The sequence below is a fragment of the Tupaia chinensis genome, unplaced genomic scaffold (assembly GCF_000334495.1).
Source record: "Tupaia chinensis unplaced genomic scaffold, TupChi_1.0 Scaffold000101_1, whole genome shotgun sequence".
Classification (NCBI taxonomy): domain Eukaryota; kingdom Metazoa; phylum Chordata; class Mammalia; order Scandentia; family Tupaiidae; genus Tupaia; species Tupaia belangeri.
Genome location: NW_006159565.1, coordinates 4147256 through 4169898, shown reverse-complemented (window position 1 = coordinate 4169898; position 22643 = coordinate 4147256). Strand labels below are relative to the sequence as shown.

The following is a 22643-nucleotide window of genomic DNA, read 5'->3' as shown; positions in this document are numbered from 1 at the left end:
CCTTGGTCACCATATGGCATATGGCTTCTCTTGAGCAGTGCATTGCCACTGGGCCAGAACTGCCCCTACATACTTTAACAGACAAATAAAAACTATATATTATTGTGAACTTTTTTGAAATATATATGCATTGCAGAATGGCTAAATCAAGGTAATTAACATATGCATTACCTTGCATCCTTATATTTTTGTGTGGAAATGCCTAAAATCTACTCTCTTAGTAATTCTCAAGAATACATACATTGTTAATAACTATAGTCACCAGGTGGTACAGTAGATCTCCTGAACTTAGTTTCTTAATCTAACTGAAATTTTATATCTTTTTTTTTTTTGGTTTTGTCAAATGTTTTATTGAGTGTTGACATCTGGAGTACTGTAAAACATGCATTATCTGTAGATTCAAAAAGGAGCAAGCCACATTGTCCTCACTGTCAAATGTGTCAGGCTTGGCATACATGATGGAGATTAATGAAGTGTCATGAGAGTAATATGGTTCCTGAAAAGCTTCTACAATTTGGAGTAGGGTCTTAATCACATGAAAAGCAAAGCTATTCACATTTAGTGAACTTGCATTTTATCGGAGGTACATAGTATTTTAATTTAAAACAAACAAAAATAATTTGTTTGTAGAAGATTCTCATCCCCTCATCTTTATTTGTCCCTTCAGTTTTCAGAAATTTTAATTACAGAAAGAAATGCCTTTTGGAGGTGTACATTTATCTGAGCAAGAACTAAAATCTATTTCTTCATCGGTTGTTGACATGTATTAAATTTGAAGAAGATAATATCTCCGTCTTCAACAATATAATTTCTGCCTTGTTGTCTGTATTTTCCAGCAGCCTTGACTGCATTTTCAGAACCCTCCTCTTTAAAGTCTTCATATTTCATTACTTCAGCCATAATGAATCCCTTTTCAAAATCTGTGTGAATCTTCCCTGCAGCTTGGGGAGCCTTCGTCCCTTTCCTGATGGTCCATGCACGTACTTCATCTGGGCCTGCAGTGAAGAAGTATTCTAGTTGGAGTGCTGCAAACCCAGCCTTAATGATCTTTGGCAAAGCCCTTTGTGTCATGTTCGCTTCCAGATACTTCTGTCTCTCCTCAGCACTCAGTTCTTGCAACTTGAGTTCCAAGGCCCCACTAAAAGGAATGACCAAGGCACGTGGGTCATACTTGTCCACCCACTCTTTACTTTTTATCAACCACTTGTTTTTCTTCCTAATGTAATCTTTTTCAGAAAGATTAACCAGGTAGACCATTGGTTTTGAAGTCAAAAATAAGTGTTTATTCAAAAATCAATCTCTTTGTCATTCCAATCATGACAGAAGCGAACAGGTTTCTTTTTTTGATACTTCTCTCTCCTCAGCACTCAATTCTTGCGACTTGAGCTCCAAGGCCCCACTAAAAGGAATGACCAAGGCACCTGGGTCATACTTGTCCACCCACTCTTTAATTTTTATCAACCATTTGTTTTTCTTCCTAATGTAATCTTTTTCAGAAAGGTTAACCAGGTAGACCATTGGTTTTGAAGTAAAAAATAAGTGTTTATTCAAACCTTCAATTCTTTGTCATTCCAATCATGCTAGAAACGAACAGGTTTCTTTTGATCTATAACCCAGGATTTGACTTTGCACATTATGTCATATTCAGGCTTTAGTTTTTTATCTCCTCCTCTCACAGCCACCTTTTCTAGTTTATCTATTATGGGCCCAATCATTTCCTCATCTTTAAGCTGAAGCTCTTCATGTATTATTTCTATATCTCGAATAGGATCTACACTTCCTTCAACGTGCATGGTATCATCATCTTCAGAAGCACATGTTAGATAAAAGATCCCATCACAGGCACTAATATGGGATAGAAATGCATTTCCCAGGTCTTGCCCGTTGTGAGCTCCCTTCACAAGGCCAGCAATATCCACTACATTTAGAAAGGCAGGAATTTGCTTGCTGGTTTGTGGTATTGGCAAAGAAAGTCAAACCTTTCTTTTGGCACAGGTACTCTGCTCTCATTAGGATCAATTGTACAGAATGGGAAGTTTTCTGCTGAAGCCTAACTATTAGTTAATACATTGAAGAAGGTAGATTGCCCAACATTTGGCAATCCCACAATACCAATTTTCAGTGAGGTTCCAAATCTTCCAATGATTGGGGTGGTTTAATTCCATCACCTCCCTTTTTGGGGGCATTGTGCTCGGGGTGGGCGAGAACACTGAAATTTTATATCTTAAGGTCTTTGTTTTATTGTCCATATACCAGGCTCTGGTGAGCAGGTGGAATTTTGTTTCAATTGTGAAAATATAGCCTCTTATTTCAATCATGGGTTCAAACTACCAATGATCTCATCTGAACCAGGATAAGAAAAAGAGGTAATCCTCATTTTACATCCTCCCTAGCATCATTATCCAAACTTTCTGACCCAAATCATCAAATAGACCCTCAGTAAAGATCCTAAGAATGTCTAAAGAAAGACTATTGTCCCAGATGTTCTGAACCTAATTTTGCTTGAAAACATCTGGTAAGTGTGCAAGGGTGGCCACATCACAGAATTTCTCCATTTCTCCTCTACTAACGTGAGTAAGCCACCCCAGAGATGGAAAAGTTCTTTCTAGTTTCCCGAGTATGGTCTCTTCAGCATTTCTTTGGACTACACCACTTAGTACTTACACATCATCTGAGTACAGTCTGTGTATTGTGATGATTTATGTTTGTGCTATTTTATGGAGGTATCCATAGTTCCATTGTTGTACAATTATTTTATTAGAGGTCATTAAAATGATGGTAATCTTTTGACTCTATAGCTTCCAGCTTTCTATAGAGGAAGCTTCTTGCTAGCTCTATAACAAAGGTATGGTTAAGCATCTTCATGGGTTTGGATATGCAAGCTTGAAAGAAGAAATTTCCGAGGGTTAATACATCTGGGTTAATGCAGTGCTGTGGAGAGTCACCAATGGGTACACAGGACTTTAGCAGCAAAAGCAAATATGAGTAGGTAGTCTCCAGGAACTTTTAGATACTTTGGGACATTAGGATTTTCCCAGACCAGCCAGTTTGAGTTTGGGACAACTATATTCAGACCCCAAGGAGTCAAAGATACTCTGCTGATTTCCGGAATAATTTTTCATTTATTTATGTATATTTCATAATCATGCACACTTATTTAAAAATCAAGATAACCTTGCAAGCCAAATAGCTCATGTATTATTTTTTTTTTGGGGGGGGGAATGAGTAACAAAAAGTTGCACAATTTATTCAGCATCATTCTGATAAAGTTGAAAATCCATTGTATTGAAGTCCTTCAATGTTCATGCTACCACACCCGAGATTTTCCAAAATCAGAACACAAAAGGCAAGAGGTGGAACAAGGTGGCCTTCAAGTGCTTGCATGTCCACGTGATGATCATTGGAAATGTGACTGTAAGTTTCTACTGTGCTTTCTGAGAACTTGATCATAAACTGGGAAGACACTGCTTGCTTCTGTCTTGCAGCCTTATAAGATTAATATTCTTCTCCTTGTCATTCATTCCAGATCTTTCTCCCTTCTGCACCACATTCATTCTAATCTGAGGAGAAGTTTTCTAAAGTCACTCCAATGCTTCTATTAATATTAAATCCCATATTTTACATTAGATATTTTTAATATCAGAACTGCAAAATTCCTCAAAGCTGCCAGATGGACACATTTTTCCCATTGATTATACATTTGTTATTTTCCAGAGAAAAAACATTTTTAATAAGTATTAGATTAAAGATAAACAAAAGACCTACTTCTTTCCCTCGGCAACTGTTGTTATAAGTAATAGGGATATGATAAAGTAAAATATTAGAAGTTGTTGTTTCTTCCAAAAAGAAAAAAGCACACGATCCTTTGATATACTAGCTAATTTATTTTTTATCCTTTTTTTAACAATTTTCATCATATTTCAGACATATCATTTTGTGAAGTAATCATCTCTTGGCCCAGGATAAGTAGTGAAATAAATAAAAGAAATTCAGTACTATGTTTGTATACAAATATTTGAAGTATTTCCATCTTGTGGACTTAAGAGTTATTCTCACCCTGTTCTCTTATATTTAAACTGCGTCTCAGAGTTCTCACCTTGCACCTCTCTTTATGGCAAATTGTTTTAGCACGGTAATATGCTCAGATCAATACTAACAGTAGTGCTAGTATCAACCATGTTCAAACGTATAATAGTTGAGAGACAAATGAGATACTCCCCTGCCCCTTCTTCTTTTAGCCTGGTACAGTTTGCTCTTCTGGAAGATGCTTTAGTAGTAATTTCTGGGCAAGTCTGAAAGCACATCATGTAAGCACAAAGTTTTCCAGCTCACCTAATGTGCAGAATGAGAAAAGTGCAGCTCTGTGGCCTGACCAGCACCATGGACAAGGCCAACGCACTTAGGCAATAGATGGTGATTCAAAACGCTGTGGCCTAGCAGGGTCCTTCCTTCTACCGCCATAAGCCACCTGTCTCCACATGTATTTTCTTCAGCGACTTCCTCCTCCTGCTCCTCCTACCACTTCTACCCCTCCTGCTCCTCCTCGTCCTCCTTCCTCTTCTTTGTAGCTTCCTAGCCATTAGGTGTTATAATTTCCTGATTGTTCATAAGTGGAATCCCAGTTGTTTGTTCTTAGGGACTTTCTCCCCAAATCTTGATTTTTCTCATTTTTTGTTATGCCTCTTAACATGGTTTTTCTCAACATTATTCCTTTTACCCCAATATATGTCATGTTTTCATCATTTTATGTTGGTTATTGTGTTCACCCAGCCAGCCTTCCAGAAGGCTGAGATCTGTTTGGGTTATAAGTTTAATGTAAATGTATTCTATGTTCTGAAAATATACAGCATAGGTAATATGTCAGTCAGAGAGTGTCTCTGAAGAGAGTTTGTTAAGAGACTATTCTCAAATGTATAGAAGGATTAATAAAATACAATGGAGTGTACCAAAGCCTCTGGAATCGGCAATGCACTGGACTATTATCCTGTTAGGCTTAAAGAGACAAGAGAAGGGGATGGTGAATAGAGTCTGCAGAGAGCTCTTTGACAGGAACTACAGCACTTGGTAAAGTGACAAAGTCAACACAAGGGAACAACAAAGAAGGAGCCTAGAAAAATTAAAACCATGGGATGATTCTATCTCACTCCTCAAGTTTTTGAAGTGTCTCCTGTTGAATGAATCTAGTAGGAAGCCATAAAGCAATGATTCTCATTGATATGGTCCATAAAAGTTCATCTCTAGGCACAACACACAGTGGAGAAGGATGGAAAGGAGATATGAAGGGGAAACAAAAATAACCAGACATCTAGCATATGCACTGTTGGGATCTATATAATAATATATATATAATATTGTTGAAAAATTGCTAAAGTACTGTAAACTTAAATCAAACTATCAAACCCAATTTACCTGTATTCACCATCTGGTACTTATAGCCTGAGACTGACCCTCAGGTGTCTCTCACGCAGATATTTTGTACTCTCCTGAGTATCAAAGCTAATGGGGGGACCAGCAGCTAGCGTAATGGCTATGTCTCTGGACTCCCACGTAGTCAACTACGATTTGAGTCCCGGACCTGGTGGCTTAAAATTCACGCCAGGCATGTGTGCGTGCGTGCCCAAGATTCCGAGAGGAGAATGGAGGAGAAGGGATTGCGGCATGGCCATCTCTCCTGGAGGGTGATTTCTCGCTTTCTGTCTCTCTTATCTGCTGTCTGGCGAGCGCACGCGCCCTATAGCAAAAAAAAAAAAAAAAAACCTCCCCCCCAAAAAAGCTAATGGGGTTCCATTGGCTTTTTAATGGGATTCCTCACTCACTAACACTCACCACCACTCACCACTCAGTAAATTGGACAAACATGAATAGGCAATCCATCATTGTCTAATACTATAGCATACATTGAATGACTTCAGGCCAATACATTGAGACATATGTGAACAACTGACTTCATGTTCTACAAAAATCTTTTCTTTGATTCATTCAAATGATTTATCTTTCAAAATTCCCTTTGATTAAGGTTGAACATAACTCTTCAGATCTGAAAATAGCCAGGTGCTGTGGGTTTTGACAAATCACCTCAGCTAAAAGACGCAAGCTCATGCTCCTTATTTATTCATCTGTTCTTGCCAAGGAAACTCGCCAGCTCCTCCTGGTGCATGTCTCCTGGGAAAAATGAGAGGAGAAATAATAAGGGCACCTTGAAGAAACAATGTAATTATACATCAAGTGCTGTGGGCAGTGGTGAAAGTTAAGATGATTTTGTCATCTCATGTGGAACTGAGAACAAGAACCCTCCTTACTCTGCCAATGAAATAAATATGAAGGCACATTCTAGCACAAATACATATCTTATTTTTTAAAAATATATTTGTTATTTTGATTTCTTTTATACATTTAATCACATATATTACTTAGCTTGCAAAATGAATATTCCACCATGTATACATTTCTCAACAGTCTTCTTAAAGGTTTATCTCTGTCACCATTTGAGTCCTGGCATTTCCATATTGCTACATAAGAAAATGACTCACTGACTTTGCCTCATGAAGATGGAATCTGTGATTTGGCTATGTCACCCCTATACTCTAACCAGCTAAGTCAACCCATCATCGCCAAGTCAACAAGTCACCAGACATAAATTACATGTTTACACCATTGATTAAGAGCTATCATTGCTGTTGAGCCCATCCACATGAAACAGTCCTTCTTAACATTCACAAATAAATAATCAATGCACCTAATGTCAATCTCTACCTGACATTTAGAGCATGTGTCAGGACAGCACCAGACCATTTACAACATTTTAGCTTTAATCAGTACCTTCAGTATAGTTCTACTTCATAAATTGTCCCTCATCCCAATGCATTGTCCATCTTACATGAACATAAATTGTAATAGACTGCCTGATATTTTTATGTCCGACATCCTTGCCTCATTCTCTGGGAAGAGCCCCTTCTTTTACTTTGTCTTATAAAAACATCTTCAGTCTCGGTTCATGTGGTTTAGGTTAGGCTAACATCATGGGTCAGCTCCAAGAAAAGACAACACACAGGCTTAGCTGAGAGTTGAGTCCAATCCTCCAGTCTTATAACTAGGGAACAATTGGTCTCATACTACAAGCCAAGTTAATGAGCTATTATTCCAAGATTTCATAAATATGACTGGGGATAGAAAGCCCTCTTCCAAGGCCATGGGGTGGCACAGTGGTTGAGGCACTAGACTTCTGCATGGCCAGATGCCAGACCTGATGATCTGCTGTCTCACATTTCCTCTCTTGCTCTCTGTGTCTCTCTGATGAGTGCACATGTTCAATAGAAAATTTAAAAATGATAAGTAAGATTAAGCAAATTAGGGAAAAAAGAAAAAAAGGGCATGGTGGTTAGGGTGCTTGACATTCTCACATGGCCAACCATGTTTTTGTTTGTTTGTTTTGTTTTGTTTTGTTTTGTTTTTGAGAGAGGTTTTTGCTATAGGGCGCATGCACTCACCAGACAGACTGAGAGAGACAGAGAGAGAGGAAGTGAGAAATCAACCCCCAGGGGGGATGGCCATACTGCAATCCCTTCTCCTCCATTCTCCTCCCAGGATCTTGGGTATGCACGCACACGCGCCCGGCGTGAGTTTAAGCCACCGGGTCCGAGACTCGAACCGTGGTCAACTACGTGGGAGTCCGGCGACATAGCCATTACACTAACTGCTGATCCCACCATGGTTTGAGTCCCGGACCTGATGGATTGCTTTCTCACTTCCCTTCTTTCTCTCTCTGTACCTTTGTCTGGTCAAATTAAAAATGAATGAATGGGGAACCAGCAGTTAGCGTAATGGCTATGTCGCTGGACTCCCACGTAGTCGACCGCGGTTCGTGTCCCGGACCCGGTGGCTTAAAACTCACGCCGGGCGCGTGTGCGTGTGTGCCCAAGATCCCGAGAGGAGAATGGAGGAGAAGGGATTGCGGCGTGACCATCCCCCCTGGGGGGTGATTTCTCGCTTTCTGTCTCTATGTCTCTCTCTGTCTGTCTGGCGAGCGCACGCGCCCTACAGTGAAAATCTCTCCAAAAAAAAAAAAATGAATGAATGAACAAATAAAATAAAATAAATAATTATTTTTTAAAAAAGAAGAAGCCCTATTCCTCTGAGTTGAAGCCAACAAACAAGACAACAGACCCCAAAAGTAAAGACGAAAATAGCTCTGCATACAGCCATGCCTGACTCTTTCTTTACCTGTGGACTCTGGAAGAATATGAAACAAGAAATTTATTTTATGGTTTAAGTCAGTTAAAGTTGTAGTTCTATTGCTTCACACACACACACACAAACACACACACAGACACACACACACACACACACACGCACAATTCTGGTTAATACAAATGGGAAATTACTATTTGGAATGTGTCTCAACGTATAAGGTCACTCAAGTAGATTTCATTACTTATTGTTTATTCTGAGCTTTGTACATTTTATCATAGTTGAGTCTGAGTTGGTCTATTTGAAAGCCAGATAATCCTCACTTTTATTGTCAGACACTGCACATTTCCATTCATGTCAGATTCAGACCCCAATAATGCTTAGCTGGCTATTCCAAAGAAAATGTCTAAAGGACACCCACTCAAATTCTCCAGGCCTCCAAAAGGAGAGTGATTCACTCTTCCACACAGAAATGAGATTATCAAAATGTTCTTTCTCAACATTTTAAAACAACACTCACAAAATGCATTATAGATAGTAATTTTAAAAATTAACCCTTCAAAGACTATCCCTTAAATTATACTAACTTGCAAAAATACAGCTTTTAGTAAGGATATCTGTGAATGCTGGACCTTGCTTTGTGTTATAGTCTGGATTGTTATTCATCAACTATTCTTTTCCTTCATCCTCCTAGTATAAACAGTGTTAGACTTGGCCACATGACTTCCTTTAACCAGTAGACTATTAGTGGACACTATGAAACATATACATTTTTGCCTGGGTTGGCTTTAGGATCCAGTAATAAGCTATAAAATTAGCATGGCTTGGGTAGCCACTTTCATTTTACCCTGGAATTCAAAGAAAAGACATGTAGAGCAGACATAAACCAAACACAGTCTGTATCCAAACTAAGCCTAACCACAGCCTGAAGTAACGCTAACAATAGAACCCTGCCTAGATCAGCCAAACCACAGGAAACTATCATAATAATATAACATATGCAAAACATTTAGTTTAAGATGATTTGTTACGGGACCAGCAGTTAGCGTAATGGCTATGTCGCTGGACTCCCACGTAGTCGACCACGGTTCGAGTCCCGGACCCGGTGGCTTAAACTCACGCCAGACACGTGAGCGTGCATGCCCAAGATCCTGAGAGGAGAATGGAGAAGGGATTGCAGTATGGCCATCCCCTCTGGGGGGTGATTTCTCGCTTTCTATCTCTCTGTCTCTGTCTGTCTGTCTGGCTAGCGCACACGCCCTATAGTAAAACCTCTCCAAAAAAAAGAAAAAAAAAAAAAAGATGATTTGTTACATGGCATTATAGTGGTAACTGCTGACTGCCACACTTTGTATTATCACACTTCTCCATTTCATGCATCATTGCATAGGTTGTACAGCCAGCATACAATAAGTGGATGAGAGAAAAAAGTCTTTGTTCAGCATATTGATTACTAGCCCTAAACATTAATTAGACACAATCCATCTAAGCAACTAATCCTTACTCCCAATTTAGGTTGAGGTCAAGAGAGTAAAGTGAGTTATTTCAGGTCATATGACTGAAGTGTCACAGAACCAACATCAAACAAGGAGAACATTTACTTCCAGTCTCACAATGTTCCCACAACACCACTATCAGCTCTCTCGAGCATTTATAGACTAATTTATACTCTATTTTAACATCTTATTCTTCTCATATTTACCATCCTGATTTTATCTTCTCCTGGAGTTGCTCTAAGGATTACATCACAGCAAAATATAAAACATAGAAACTAACCATGTTGGACATTTGCAAAGGTTTCCTCTACAAAAGAAGATAAGTAATGTGTTGTCAATTGTAGATATAGAATGCCTTTGTCTAAAACTGCTTCCATTGCCTTGAAGTCTATATTATAGAAGGCTGGGTTTAATTTTTCTTAACCATCTGTACTAATAATTATTTAGAGAATATACCTTTACTTCCATGTAATTTAAATATGTCCTATTAAAGATAATATTTTCTAAAATTCTGCAGCAAATGAATTGAGACCATCTAGACTGTTTAGAACAGAAGTCGTGTCACAAACTCAGATGACTTTAGAGACCAGGTCAGGAATGTGACACACATAAATTCAGAAACTGGGTGAGGAGTGTTGGTATGGTAAGTTAAGATGCTGGACTCCCACATGGCCGATTGCGGTTTGAGTCTTGGACCTGGCACTTGCTCTCTCTCTCTCTCTCTCTCTCTCTCTCTCTCTGTGTGTGTGTGTGTGTGTGTGTGTGTGTGTGTGTGTGTGGTGAGTGCACATACCCTGTAGCAAATTTTAAAATTATAATAATGTCAAATAAAGTTAAACAAATAAATAGCTCTGTTAAAAAAGAAAAAGATAGATAAAGAGAGAAAAAGGAAGAAAGAGAAAGAAAGATGAAAGGAAGGAGGAAGGAAGGAAGGAAGGAAGGAAGGAAGGAAAAGAAAAAGAGGAAGGAAAGAAACTGAGTGAGGATTCTGACTCTATTACATGGGATGGAAAGACGAGTAGTTACTAACTCTTAATCTTAAGCGTGTTGCTGAATCTTTGGCTGTTCCAAAAGAAGCCACATCTCTGAATTTTTTATGGGAGATGATTGATTTTTTTATTAACACTATGATCCATACAAAACATGTCTGTGAACTGGATGCCACTGACATGCAATCTCTAGCATAAATGAATGCGTGGTAGAGTGTGTTATTAGAAATGAAGAATATTCTAAGTCTTATAGGAATTTTAATCTTGATTACAAAATTTTAAGAGAGAAAAGAAACCTGCAGTCACTAGGGATTGTGTCAAGTGGCTAGTTCTAGAAATATCTATCTGTAAAGGAATACTTTTTAGTTCACTAGCCCAACTATCAGAAGATAAAATGGATATTACACGATAATGAAGTTTACTAAAAATAGATTATGCCTTGAGCTTCAAACCATGAAAGGATAAAACATTTTCAAAAACTATGCAAAGTATATAGTATATCTGAGAGCACAGTCATAAATTTGTAACAGTTCTTCCAGCATGTTAAATAACATTACACATCATTTTTTTACCTTGTCTAGGTTATCCAAATTGATACTGAATAGTATAAAATGAACCAAACGTTCCAGTCAAAGTAATGACTTTCCTTGAATCTTATCTTTCATTATTATGGACAAAAATGACCTCAGAGAACTATTAGTATATATGCTTTAATGTTTGAACTTTTATTTTATGCATCAAACTTAATCTTCCTAAATTCTGGTTTTTATTTGCTAACAAGCTATGTACTTTGTCCTTTCTGAATTATTTCTATTCTATAGGTAATTTGAAAAGTATTTTTTAAAAGATCCCTGTTAAATATAATTTCTCTAATTATTTAAAAAGAGAGTTGAGGAAGATTTACTGCACATTTTTAAAGACTATGAAAAAGAAAAGAGAAATAATACAAGATAAAAAATTCATGAGTAGATAATCACTTTCTACAAAAGAAACTGAGTGAGGATTCTGACTCTATTACATGGGATGGAAAGACGAGTAGTTACTAACTCTTAATCTTAAGCGTGTTGCTGAATCTTTGGCTGTTCCAAAAGAAGCCACATCTCTGAATTTTTTATGGGAGATGATTGATTTTTTTATTAACACTATGATCCATACAAAACATGTCTGTGAACTGGATGCCACTGACATGCAATCTCTAGCATAAATGAATGCGTGGTAGAGTGTGTTATTAGAAATGAAGAATATTCTAAGTCTTATAGGAATTTTAATCTTGATTACAAAATTTTAAGAGAGAAAAGAAACCTGCAGTCACTAGGGATTGTGTCAAGTGGCTAGTTCTAGAAATATCTATCTGTAAAGGAATACTTTTTAGTTCACTAGCCCAACTATCAGAAGATAAAATGGATATTACACGATAATGAAGTTTACTAAAAATAGATTATGCCTTGAGCTTCAAACCATGAAAGGATAAAACATTTTCAAAAACTATGCAAAGTATATAGTATATCTGAGAGCACAGTCATAAATTTGTAACAGTTCTTCCAGCATGTTAAATAACATTACACATCATTTTTTTACCTTGTCTAGGTTATCCAAATTGATACTGAATAGTATAAAATGAACCAAACGTTCCAGTCAAAGTAATGACTTTCCTTGAATCTTATCTTTCATTATTATGGACAAAAATGACCTCAGAGAACTATTAGTATATATGCTTTAATGTTTGAACTTTTATTTTATGCATCAAACTTAATCTTCCTAAATTCTGGTTTTTATTTGCTAACAAGCTATGTACTTTGTCCTTTCTGAATTATTTCTATTCTATAGGTAATTTGAAAAGTATTTTTTAAAAGATCCCTGTTAAATATAATTTCTCTAATTATTTAAAAAGAGAGTTGAGGAAGATTTACTGCACATTTTTAAAGACTATGAAAAAGAAAAGAGAAATAATACAAGATAAAAAATTCATGAGTAGATAATCACTTTCTACAAACAATAAGCAATGTTCTGTAAGCCCTGAGAAATAACTAATTAATTTTCCAAGTGAGCAAACATTATTTTGTAGTCCTGTAGACCTAAAGAGGAATCTAAAGATAGTGAATAGCAATGTGTTCCTAATTTTCAAAAGAAGATTAAAAAGGCCCTTGGTCCTTGATTTTTAGCTACTTCAAATCCTATCAAAATAATAAAATCTGAATTAGCACATGAAATAAATTTTCACTGTCCCAGAAAATAAAGAAGCAAAGAGTAGCTTTTGTTTATGAAGAGTCGATTAGTCTGAATAAATTGGATGACTTGCTGATGAAGTTACAAAACAAATATAACCCAAAGCACTCTAAATTCAATACCTTGATGATAATAAAACACTTGATAAAGCCCCATGAATTCGCCTCATTATATTAATTTAACATGACTTACAAAACAAAAGTCAGATGAGAATTTTCAACTGATGGAGAAAAAAAAAAAAAGTCATTTAAGGAAAAGGTGTTCATTGGCAAAAACTACTGAGGAACTCAAAATTTCCCAAGCACTCGAATCCCTGAATTTTAAGTTACAGGAAATATAAGAGTGTAGATAAATACTACAAGAAAATAAGGTTAAGATTTTGGAAAATAAGACTTGTCTGTAGGAAAAAAAAATGAAAGAATCAAAACTTGATCAATGCTGAGTTCAAAATATGGCAGAAATCTATAAAATGATTGTAACAGTTCAAAAAGCTTGAGTATTGCTTGAGATAGAGGGACCAGGAAGGGCAGAGTCATCAAGAAGAATCTACTTGGGACCAGCAGATGGGTAATAGTTATGTTGCTGGACTCACATGAAGTCGACCACAGTTTATGTACGACACCCAGTGGCTTAAAACTCATGCTGGGCACATTGTGCATGTATATTCAGAATCCCAAGAGGAGAATGGAGAAGAAGGGATTGCAGTGTGACCATTCCCCTGGGGTGTGATTTCTCTATTTTTATCTATTTCTCTCTGTCTCTCCAGCAAGCGTACATACCCTACAGCAAAAATCTCTCTCTCTAAAAAAAAAAAAAATAATAATAATAATAATATATTTGAAAGAGTCAGTAGAACATTATGACAGAGAACTGTTGCAGCCCAATGAAAGATCATTACTGCACTGAAATTGCTCAGAATGAATGCAGTAGAAATGGAAAAATCCAATCTGATTTTAATAAATCTGCATTTTAAATTATAACCTTCAGTTGCACATGCTTTATTCTACAACAGATCACATCCCACACAATTAAGAGAAATCAACAGAAAAATAAGATCGTTTCCCTAATGGCCCAAAGAATATTTGAAGGTCCTGCACCCTCTCCTTAATCTGCTTCTGGCTTGCCCACCTCCCATCCCCACACACCAGTAGTAGGTTTTCTTGACCAGATGTTCTGCAGATCCAAAGCCCTTTCCCTAAAACTTCATCTGAATTAGAGAATCTCTATGAAGCCAAAGTCTTTTCCCTAGCAGTACCTCGAAATGAGAGAATTCCAATTACACTTTGGGTAGTTAGCGTTTCTTTAATTACTCAAAAGTCTACTTTTTTCCCCAACAAAAATTTCATTCAGTTCATTCAGAGAACATTGGCAAAATAAATTCCAGTTGCAATAGCACATGTACCAAAAGTACAAGTGATATTTATAACGATAACTTACAGATACAGGTTAATGATAATCTATAATTTCACAAGACATTGCAAGCAAAGATATGTTTACTTATAGTTATGACATCATAGGTGGTCTCTGCAAGGCAACACCTTCAAAGAGACCTGAGAGTCTGTGGTATGTCCAAGCCAAAACCAAACACCCCATACTATCCCTACAGTACAACAGTAAATAAATCGAAAGAACCTCAAGATGTTAAAGGTTTTTAATGTCTTCTGTTTGTATCATTTATTCTTTTCTCAAGCCTACAAAATTAGTAAATTTAAGATTGTATGGGGCAGGGAGACCAGCAGATGGCACCGCAGTTGTATAACTGGACTCCCACGTGGCTGACCATGGTTCAAGTCCTAGACCTAGTGGCTTAAAAATCATGCCAGGCACGTGTGCACGTGTGCTCAAAATCCCGAGAGGGATATGGAGAAGAAGGGATTGCAGCGTGGCCATTCCCCTTGGGGGGGGGGTCTCACTTTCCCTCTCACTGTCTCTGTCTCTCTCTTGCTCTGGTGTGCATATGCTCTAAGGCAAAAACCTCTCAAAAAGAAAAAAAAAGATTGTACAGGGGAAGGAAGTTATACAAAAATAAGCAAGTCTTTTGGCCACCATAATGTTCTCAAAACATATGACTATCAGCTCAGTCACCAGCAGCACTGCTGCTGAGGAGGCTGGAAGCCTCATGGGAGGCTGAGTTCCATACCCTGGCCAACTTGAGCACGTTGGTTTATACCACATATAATCCTAGCCAATGTGGAGACAGGGAGGAGGGTCGTGACACAGTGGGTTCCAACCAAAAACACCTATCCTTCTCTCCCTCCCTCTCTCTCTTACCACCATAAAGGAAGGGGAAAATATGACTATCCAAGTTATTTCTCAAGTATTGACAATGATTTTTACAGCATAGTCTGTGCTTTGTCATCCCCTTGAAATCAATAGGCTTTTGGATCTTAAGGTCACCTAGTCCAGCTGCCTCTATTTACAGATGAAGAGGTAGAGGCTTTGAGAGGTGCAACGGTTTTGCCCAGGTGGTAAAGAGCCTGCGGTAGAGTTCCTGGCAACTGGTTTCCAAGTCATTCCTCAAAAGCTACTGCTGCCGAGACCAGCAAATGGCATAATGGTCACATCGCTGGACTCCCGTTAAAACTCACACTAGGCATATGTACATGCATGCCCAAAATCCCAAAAAGAAAATACAGGAGAAGAGATTACAGCATGGTCATCCCCCGGGGGAAGGTGATTTTTTGCTTTCTGTCTCTCTGACAAGCTTATGCACTCTACAGCCAAATATCTTGGGGAGAAAAAAAAGTTGCTGCTACCGAGCTGTCTCCTGTTCAACTTCTTACTCCTATGTTACAATAGGTGTTAGAAAAAGGAGTGTGAAAAATAGTTATCCGTGTACATATACATGGATGTGTATTTGCATTTCAAATAACAATTCAATGTATTAATACATTTTCTCCATTTGCTTGTTACATTGTGCATTAGAAACAGCATTTGCATCACAAAAATATTCTTTTTTATTTGTCATGATGTTCTTATGGTATTAGGATAAATTGTATTCTATGTAAACCATTAAAAATGACTTATTTTAATCACTTGTCCATCCAGGTTTTATTTATACCCAATTTTACACAGGTTCATTTATCTAAAATATTGATATATAAGATGGGACATTCACTAGCATTACATCTTTGAAATTTGTTTAGGAAATGAAGTATTGCACTGTGGTTTCAGGAAAAAAATTAATAAATATCTCTAAATAGATGATAATTTCATGTTCATTTTCAGAGAGATTTAGCTGCATTAGCAACACTATTTCCCGACACCCATAATCTTCTAAATTGACTTATTTGGTGCTTTTCAGATCTACTTTTCTAAAGACTTAGATTTTTATCGCTGTTGCTGCTTTTGAAATGCTTTCCATGATTGTGAATCTATCTAGTGTAATTTTCATATTTGGTGTCGTTTTTCTTAAATGATAATACGGTGGAGTAAGAACCACGGATTATGACTTCATACTGACCTGGTACTCAGATTCACAGTATGGATGAAACATAAGAAAAGGAGGGAGGAAAAATCAAAGGTCTCAGAGTAAGAAAGCCAGGTGTTATAATTAAACAGATAGACTACAAGGGAGTACACTTTGGAGTGAGACAGTACAGCCAAAGGAAAACATCTGGAAATGAGTTTTCGAGCAGAAACAAACTGAGGGACCCAGAGTTGGTCTGTTTCCTTTCATGAATACTTTTTCATAAACCTTCCTTCTGGGTGGTGAGCTTTGTCCCCCATCGTCTTTAGCCTCATGTCCTATGACCCTCTCAGTACCCAGCTTAGTTTCCTTAAGAACATTCAAGTAAGAACCATAATGGCATCCAGATTTTTCATGTTTTGACCAAAAACATCAGCAATGAGCACATTTTTGGGGGGCTCTGTTATGTCAGCAGCCAGATCTACTCTGAAGACAGTGTGATCCACAACTTTAAGAGTGTATTTGGGGGACCAAGTGGTGGCAGAGTGGTACTGCAACTGGATTCACATGGGAAAGGTCCTGGGTTTGTATCTTGAGACCCCCATGGGCATGCCAACTGAGGCTGGAAGTAGATGTTGGCAGGAAATTCCAACTGGAGTGTCTCTCTCTCTCTCTGTCTCTCTTCCTCTGTCTCTATCATGAAATAAAGTAAATAAAAAGCGACAATAAAAAAAAATTTTTAAAAGGACTATTCATGGGCCAGCAGGTAGCATGGTAGTTAAGGTATGATTAAGACACTGGTTCCCACATGGCTGACTCTTTGAGTCCTGGACCTGGAGAAACCCACCAGGCACATGGGCATGTGTGCTCAAAATCCCAAGAGGAGAATGGAAGAGAAGGGGTTATAGCATAGTCATCAACCCTAGGGGGTGATTTCTCTGTTTCTCTCTCTCTGCTCCTGTGGGCACACATGCCCTATAACAAAACTCTTTTAAAAAAAAATTTCATTTCCACCCATAGTGTTTTTCCTGTGTAGATTGTGACCTCATGCTGAAAGGAACGGGGAGGAGTCTGTGTATGAGAGTATGTAATGTGTCAGTGTTACAAATTCTCTCACACAATTGCTTACACTTTACCTCCTAGGAAAAGAGCTCTTACCTCTTCTTTTCCAAGTTGTAAGACAGGATTTTGAACTCTGGATCTAAATAATAAATGAGATCAGTGTAAATATTCTGTAAGTCAACAACATGTAAATTGCTTTAAAATGATCAACATGGTGATTAATGTGCTGGACCCCACCTGGCAAACTCCGCAGTTGGAGTCCTGGACCAGCAGCTTGAAAAACATGCTGAACGTGTGCCTACGTGCACAAAATCCCAAGAGAATGTAGGAGAAGGGATTGCGATGTGGTCACCTCCCTGGGGAATGATTTTTCACTTGCCCTCTCTCTGTCTCTGTCTCTCTCCAGCAAGCCTAGGAGCCCTATGGCAAAAATCTAAAAAAACAAGAACCAAACAAAAAATAAAAACAATCGCCCTCATTTCCTTACAGACAGTGTGCCTGCTTCCTCCCAGTGGGGCAAGAAGGAAAGTCAGTCCTCAGAGGTTAGCAAAGTCAGGTGCGAATGCACATTTTTTAACTGGATAACTTTGTTAACCCTCTGCCTCTTGGCCTGAATTAGCCTCCCTTCTAGGACGCGCAGAGGGGAAGTCTTGGCCCGGCGTCAGAAACTGGTGGCTGCACCTTTCCAAACTGTACCCTCACTGTCCTTGTGCAGCCCAGCCTCATGTCCCCAATCCATCCCTGTCGCGTCTCTCTGCTGAAGGCGGTCTGGGCGGCCAGCCGGGACTCCTGAAAGCGCCTCTCCTCGCAAACGCTGGCGGGAGTGCGCCTCGTCTCCTGCTGGGCTTCCCAGCTGCTCTGTTCCTACCCTGCCTGGACCTACAAAATAAATAAAATAAAATAGCTGGATCCTGCTCTCCTGCCTCCCCGAGTCACTGCTATACCAAAAACCTCTCAAAAAATAAAATAAAATAAAAAATAAAAATAAGTAAAAACCTTCCGTGGGCCAGAAAGGGGAACAAATCTCCCCCTGGGAATTGCAAACTAGCAGGAGGAGGTTTAATATTTGCTTTGTTATCGGGAGAACGGAAGGCAGTACGCCGTGTGTGTGTGTATGTGTGTGTGTGTGAGAGAGAGAGAGAGAGTCAGAGACAGAGAGAGAGAGGAAGAGGAAGAGAGAGAGAGAGCTCGTTGTTTTGCAAGGAAGAGGCGGGTGCCCCAGCTCCTCTCGGGGCCTCAGAGAGCGACACACTCTGTAATTCCCTTTCCAGAGCCAGACAGATTTCCACAAACAATGACATCACTCCGGTGCCTCTGGCCTGATTACAGCTGGGGGGATTTTCCGGGGTGCACTGCTGACTCGGGCAGAGATGGAGAGCTCTCCGAGTGCTGAAAGGGGCGGGGGCGCGGGCTTACCTCCCTGCGCCCCCCGCGGGCGGAGGCGGGCCGGCCGCGGCCACATTGGCAAAATAAATTCCAGTTGCAATAGCACATGTACCAAAAGTACAAGTGATATTTATAACGATAACTTACAGATACAGGTTAATGATAATCTATAATTTCACAAGACATTGCAAGCAAAGGTATGTTTACTTATAGTTATGACATCATAGGTGGGAATATTCTGGTCTCTGCAAGGCAACACCTTCAAAGAGACCTGAGAGTCTGTGGTATGTCCAAGCCAAAACCAAACACCCCATACTATCCCTACAGTACAACAGTAAATAAATCGAAAGAACCTCAAGATGTTAAAGGTTTTTAATGTCTTCTGTTTGTATCATTTATTCTTTTCTCAAGCCTACAAAATTAGTAAATTTAAGATTGTATGGGGCAGGGAGACCAGCAGATGGCACCGCAGTTGTATAACTGGACTCCCACGTGGCTGACCATGGTTCAAGTCCTAGACCTAGTGGCTTAAAAATCATGCCAGGCACGTGTGCACGTGTGCTCAAAATCCCGAGAGGGATATGGAGAAGAAGGGATTGCAGCGTGGCCATTCCCCTTGGGGGGGGGGTCTCACTTTCCCTCTCACTGTCTCTGTCTCTCTCTTGCTCTGGTGTGCATATGCTCTAAGGCAAAAACCTCTCAAAAAGAAAAAAAAAGATTGTACAGGGGAAGGAAGTTATACAAAAATAAGCAAGTCTTTTGGCCACCATAATGTTCTCAAAACATATGACTATCAGCTCAGTCACCAGCAGCACTGCTGCTGAGGAGGCTGGAAGCCTCATGGGAGGCTGAGTTCCATACCCTGGCCAACTTGAGCACGTTGGTTTATACCACATATAATCCTAGCCAATGTGGAGACAGGGAGGAGGGTCGTGACACAGTGGGTTCCAACCAAAAACACCTATCCTTCTCTCCCTCCCTCTCTCTCTTACCACCATAAAGGAAGGGGAAAATATGACTATCCAAGTTATTTCTCAAGTATTGACAATGATTTTTACAGCATAGTCTGTGCTTTGTCATCCCCTTGAAATCAATAGGCTTTTGGATCTTAAGGTCACCTAGTCCAGCTGCCTCTATTTACAGATGAAGAGGTAGAGGCTTTGAGAGGTGCAACGGTTTTGCCCAGGTGGTAAAGAGCCTGCGGTAGAGTTCCTGGCAACTGGTTTCCAAGTCATTCCTCAAAAGCTACTGCTGCCGAGACCAGCAAATGGCATAATGGTCACATCGCTGGACTCCCGTTAAAACTCACACTAGGCATATGTACATGCATGCCCAAAATCCCAAAAAGAAAATACAGGAGAAGAGATTACAGCATGGTCATCCCCCGGGGGAAGGTGATTTTTTGCTTTCTGTCTCTCTGACAAGCTTATGCACTCTACAGCCAAATATCTTGGGGAGAAAAAAAAGTTGCTGCTACCGAGCTGTCTCCTGTTCAACTTCTTACTCCTATGTTACAATAGGTGTTAGAAAAAGGAGTGTGAAAAATAGTTATCCGTGTACATATACATGGATGTGTATTTGCATTTCAAATAACAATTCAATGTATTAATACATTTTCTCCATTTGCTTGTTACATTGTGCATTAGAAACAGCATTTGCATCACAAAAATATTCTTTTTTATTTGTCATGATGTTCTTATGGTATTAGGATAAATTGTATTCTATGTAAACCATTAAAAATGACTTATTTTAATCACTTGTCCATCCAGGTTTTATTTATACCCAATTTTACACAGGTTCATTTATCTAAAATATTGATATATAAGATGGGACATTCACTAGCATTACATCTTTGAAATTTGTTTAGGAAATGAAGTATTGCACTGTGGTTTCAGGAAAAAAATTAATAAATATCTCTAAATAGATGATAATTTCATGTTCATTTTCAGAGAGATTTAGCTGCATTAGCAACACTATTTCCCGACACCCATAATCTTCTAAATTGACTTATTTGGTGCTTTTCAGATCTACTTTTCTAAAGACTTAGATTTTTATCGCTGTTGCTGCTTTTGAAATGCTTTCCATGATTGTGAATCTATCTAGTGTAATTTTCATATTTGGTGTCGTTTTTCTTAAATGATAATACGGTGGAGTAAGAACCACGGATTATGACTTCATACTGACCTGGTACTCAGATTCACAGTATGGATGAAACATAAGAAAAGGAGGGAGGAAAAATCAAAGGTCTCAGAGTAAGAAAGCCAGGTGTTATAATTAAACAGATAGACTACAAGGGAGTACACTTTGGAGTGAGACAGTACAGCCAAAGGAAAACATCTGGAAATGAGTTTTCGAGCAGAAACAAACTGAGGGACCCAGAGTTGGTCTGTTTCCTTTCATGAATACTTTTTCATAAACCTTCCTTCTGGGTGGTGAGCTTTGTCCCCCATCGTCTTTAGCCTCATGTCCTATGACCCTCTCAGTACCCAGCTTAGTTTCCTTAAGAACATTCAAGTAAGAACCATAATGGCATCCAGATTTTTCATGTTTTGACCAAAAACATCAGCAATGAGCACATTTTTGGGGGGCTCTGTTATGTCAGCAGCCAGATCTACTCTGAAGACAGTGTGATCCACAACTTTAAGAGTGTATTTGGGGGACCAAGTGGTGGCAGAGTGGTACTGCAACTGGATTCACATGGGAAAGGTCCTGGGTTTGTATCTTGAGACCCCCATGGGCATGCCAACTGAGGCTGGAAGTAGATGTTGGCAGGAAATTCCAACTGGAGTGTCTCTCTCTCTCTCTGTCTCTCTTCCTCTGTCTCTATCATGAAATAAAGTAAATAAAAAGCGACAATAAAAAAAAATTTTTAAAAGGACTATTCATGGGCCAGCAGGTAGCATGGTAGTTAAGGTATGATTAAGACACTGGTTCCCACATGGCTGACTCTTTGAGTCCTGGACCTGGAGAAACCCACCAGGCACATGGGCATGTGTGCTCAAAATCCCAAGAGGAGAATGGAAGAGAAGGGGTTATAGCATAGTCATCAACCCTAGGGGGTGATTTCTCTGTTTCTCTCTCTCTGCTCCTGTGGGCACACATGCCCTATAACAAAACTCTTTTAAAAAAAAATTTCATTTCCACCCATAGTGTTTTTCCTGTGTAGATTGTGACCTCATGCTGAAAGGAACGGGGAGGAGTCTGTGTATGAGAGTATGTAATGTGTCAGTGTTACAAATTCTCTCACACAATTGCTTACACTTTACCTCCTAGGAAAAGAGCTCTTACCTCTTCTTTTCCAAGTTGTAAGACAGGATTTTGAACTCTGGATCTAAATAATAAATGAGATCAGTGTAAATATTCTGTAAGTCAACAACATGTAAATTGCTTTAAAATGATCAACATGGTGATTAATGTGCTGGACCCCACCTGGCAAACTCCGCAGTTGGAGTCCTGGACCAGCAGCTTGAAAAACATGCTGAACGTGTGCCTACGTGCACAAAATCCCAAGAGAATGTAGGAGAAGGGATTGCGATGTGGTCACCTCCCTGGGGAATGATTTTTCACTTGCCCTCTCTCTGTCTCTGTCTCTCTCCAGCAAGCCTAGGAGCCCTATGGCAAAAATCTAAAAAAACAAGAACCAAACAAAAAATAAAAACAATCGCCCTCATTTCCTTACAGACAGTGTGCCTGCTTCCTCCCAGTGGGGCAAGAAGGAAAGTCAGTCCTCAGAGGTTAGCAAAGTCAGGTGCGAATGCACATTTTTTAACTGGATAACTTTGTTAACCCTCTGCCTCTTGGCCTGAATTAGCCTCCCTTCTAGGACGCGCAGAGGGGAAGTCTTGGCCCGGCGTCAGAAACTGGTGGCTGCACCTTTCCCAACTGTAC

The 22643-nt window shown here is 39.1% G+C and overlaps 1 pseudogene; it reads right to left on the bottom strand.

Annotated features, from left to right (window-relative positions):
- Nucleotides 1-738: 738 nt before the first annotated feature.
- LOC102482454 (obg-like ATPase 1) lies at nt 739-18831 on the bottom strand (annotated as a pseudogene).
- Nucleotides 18832-22643: the final 3812 nt, after the last annotated feature.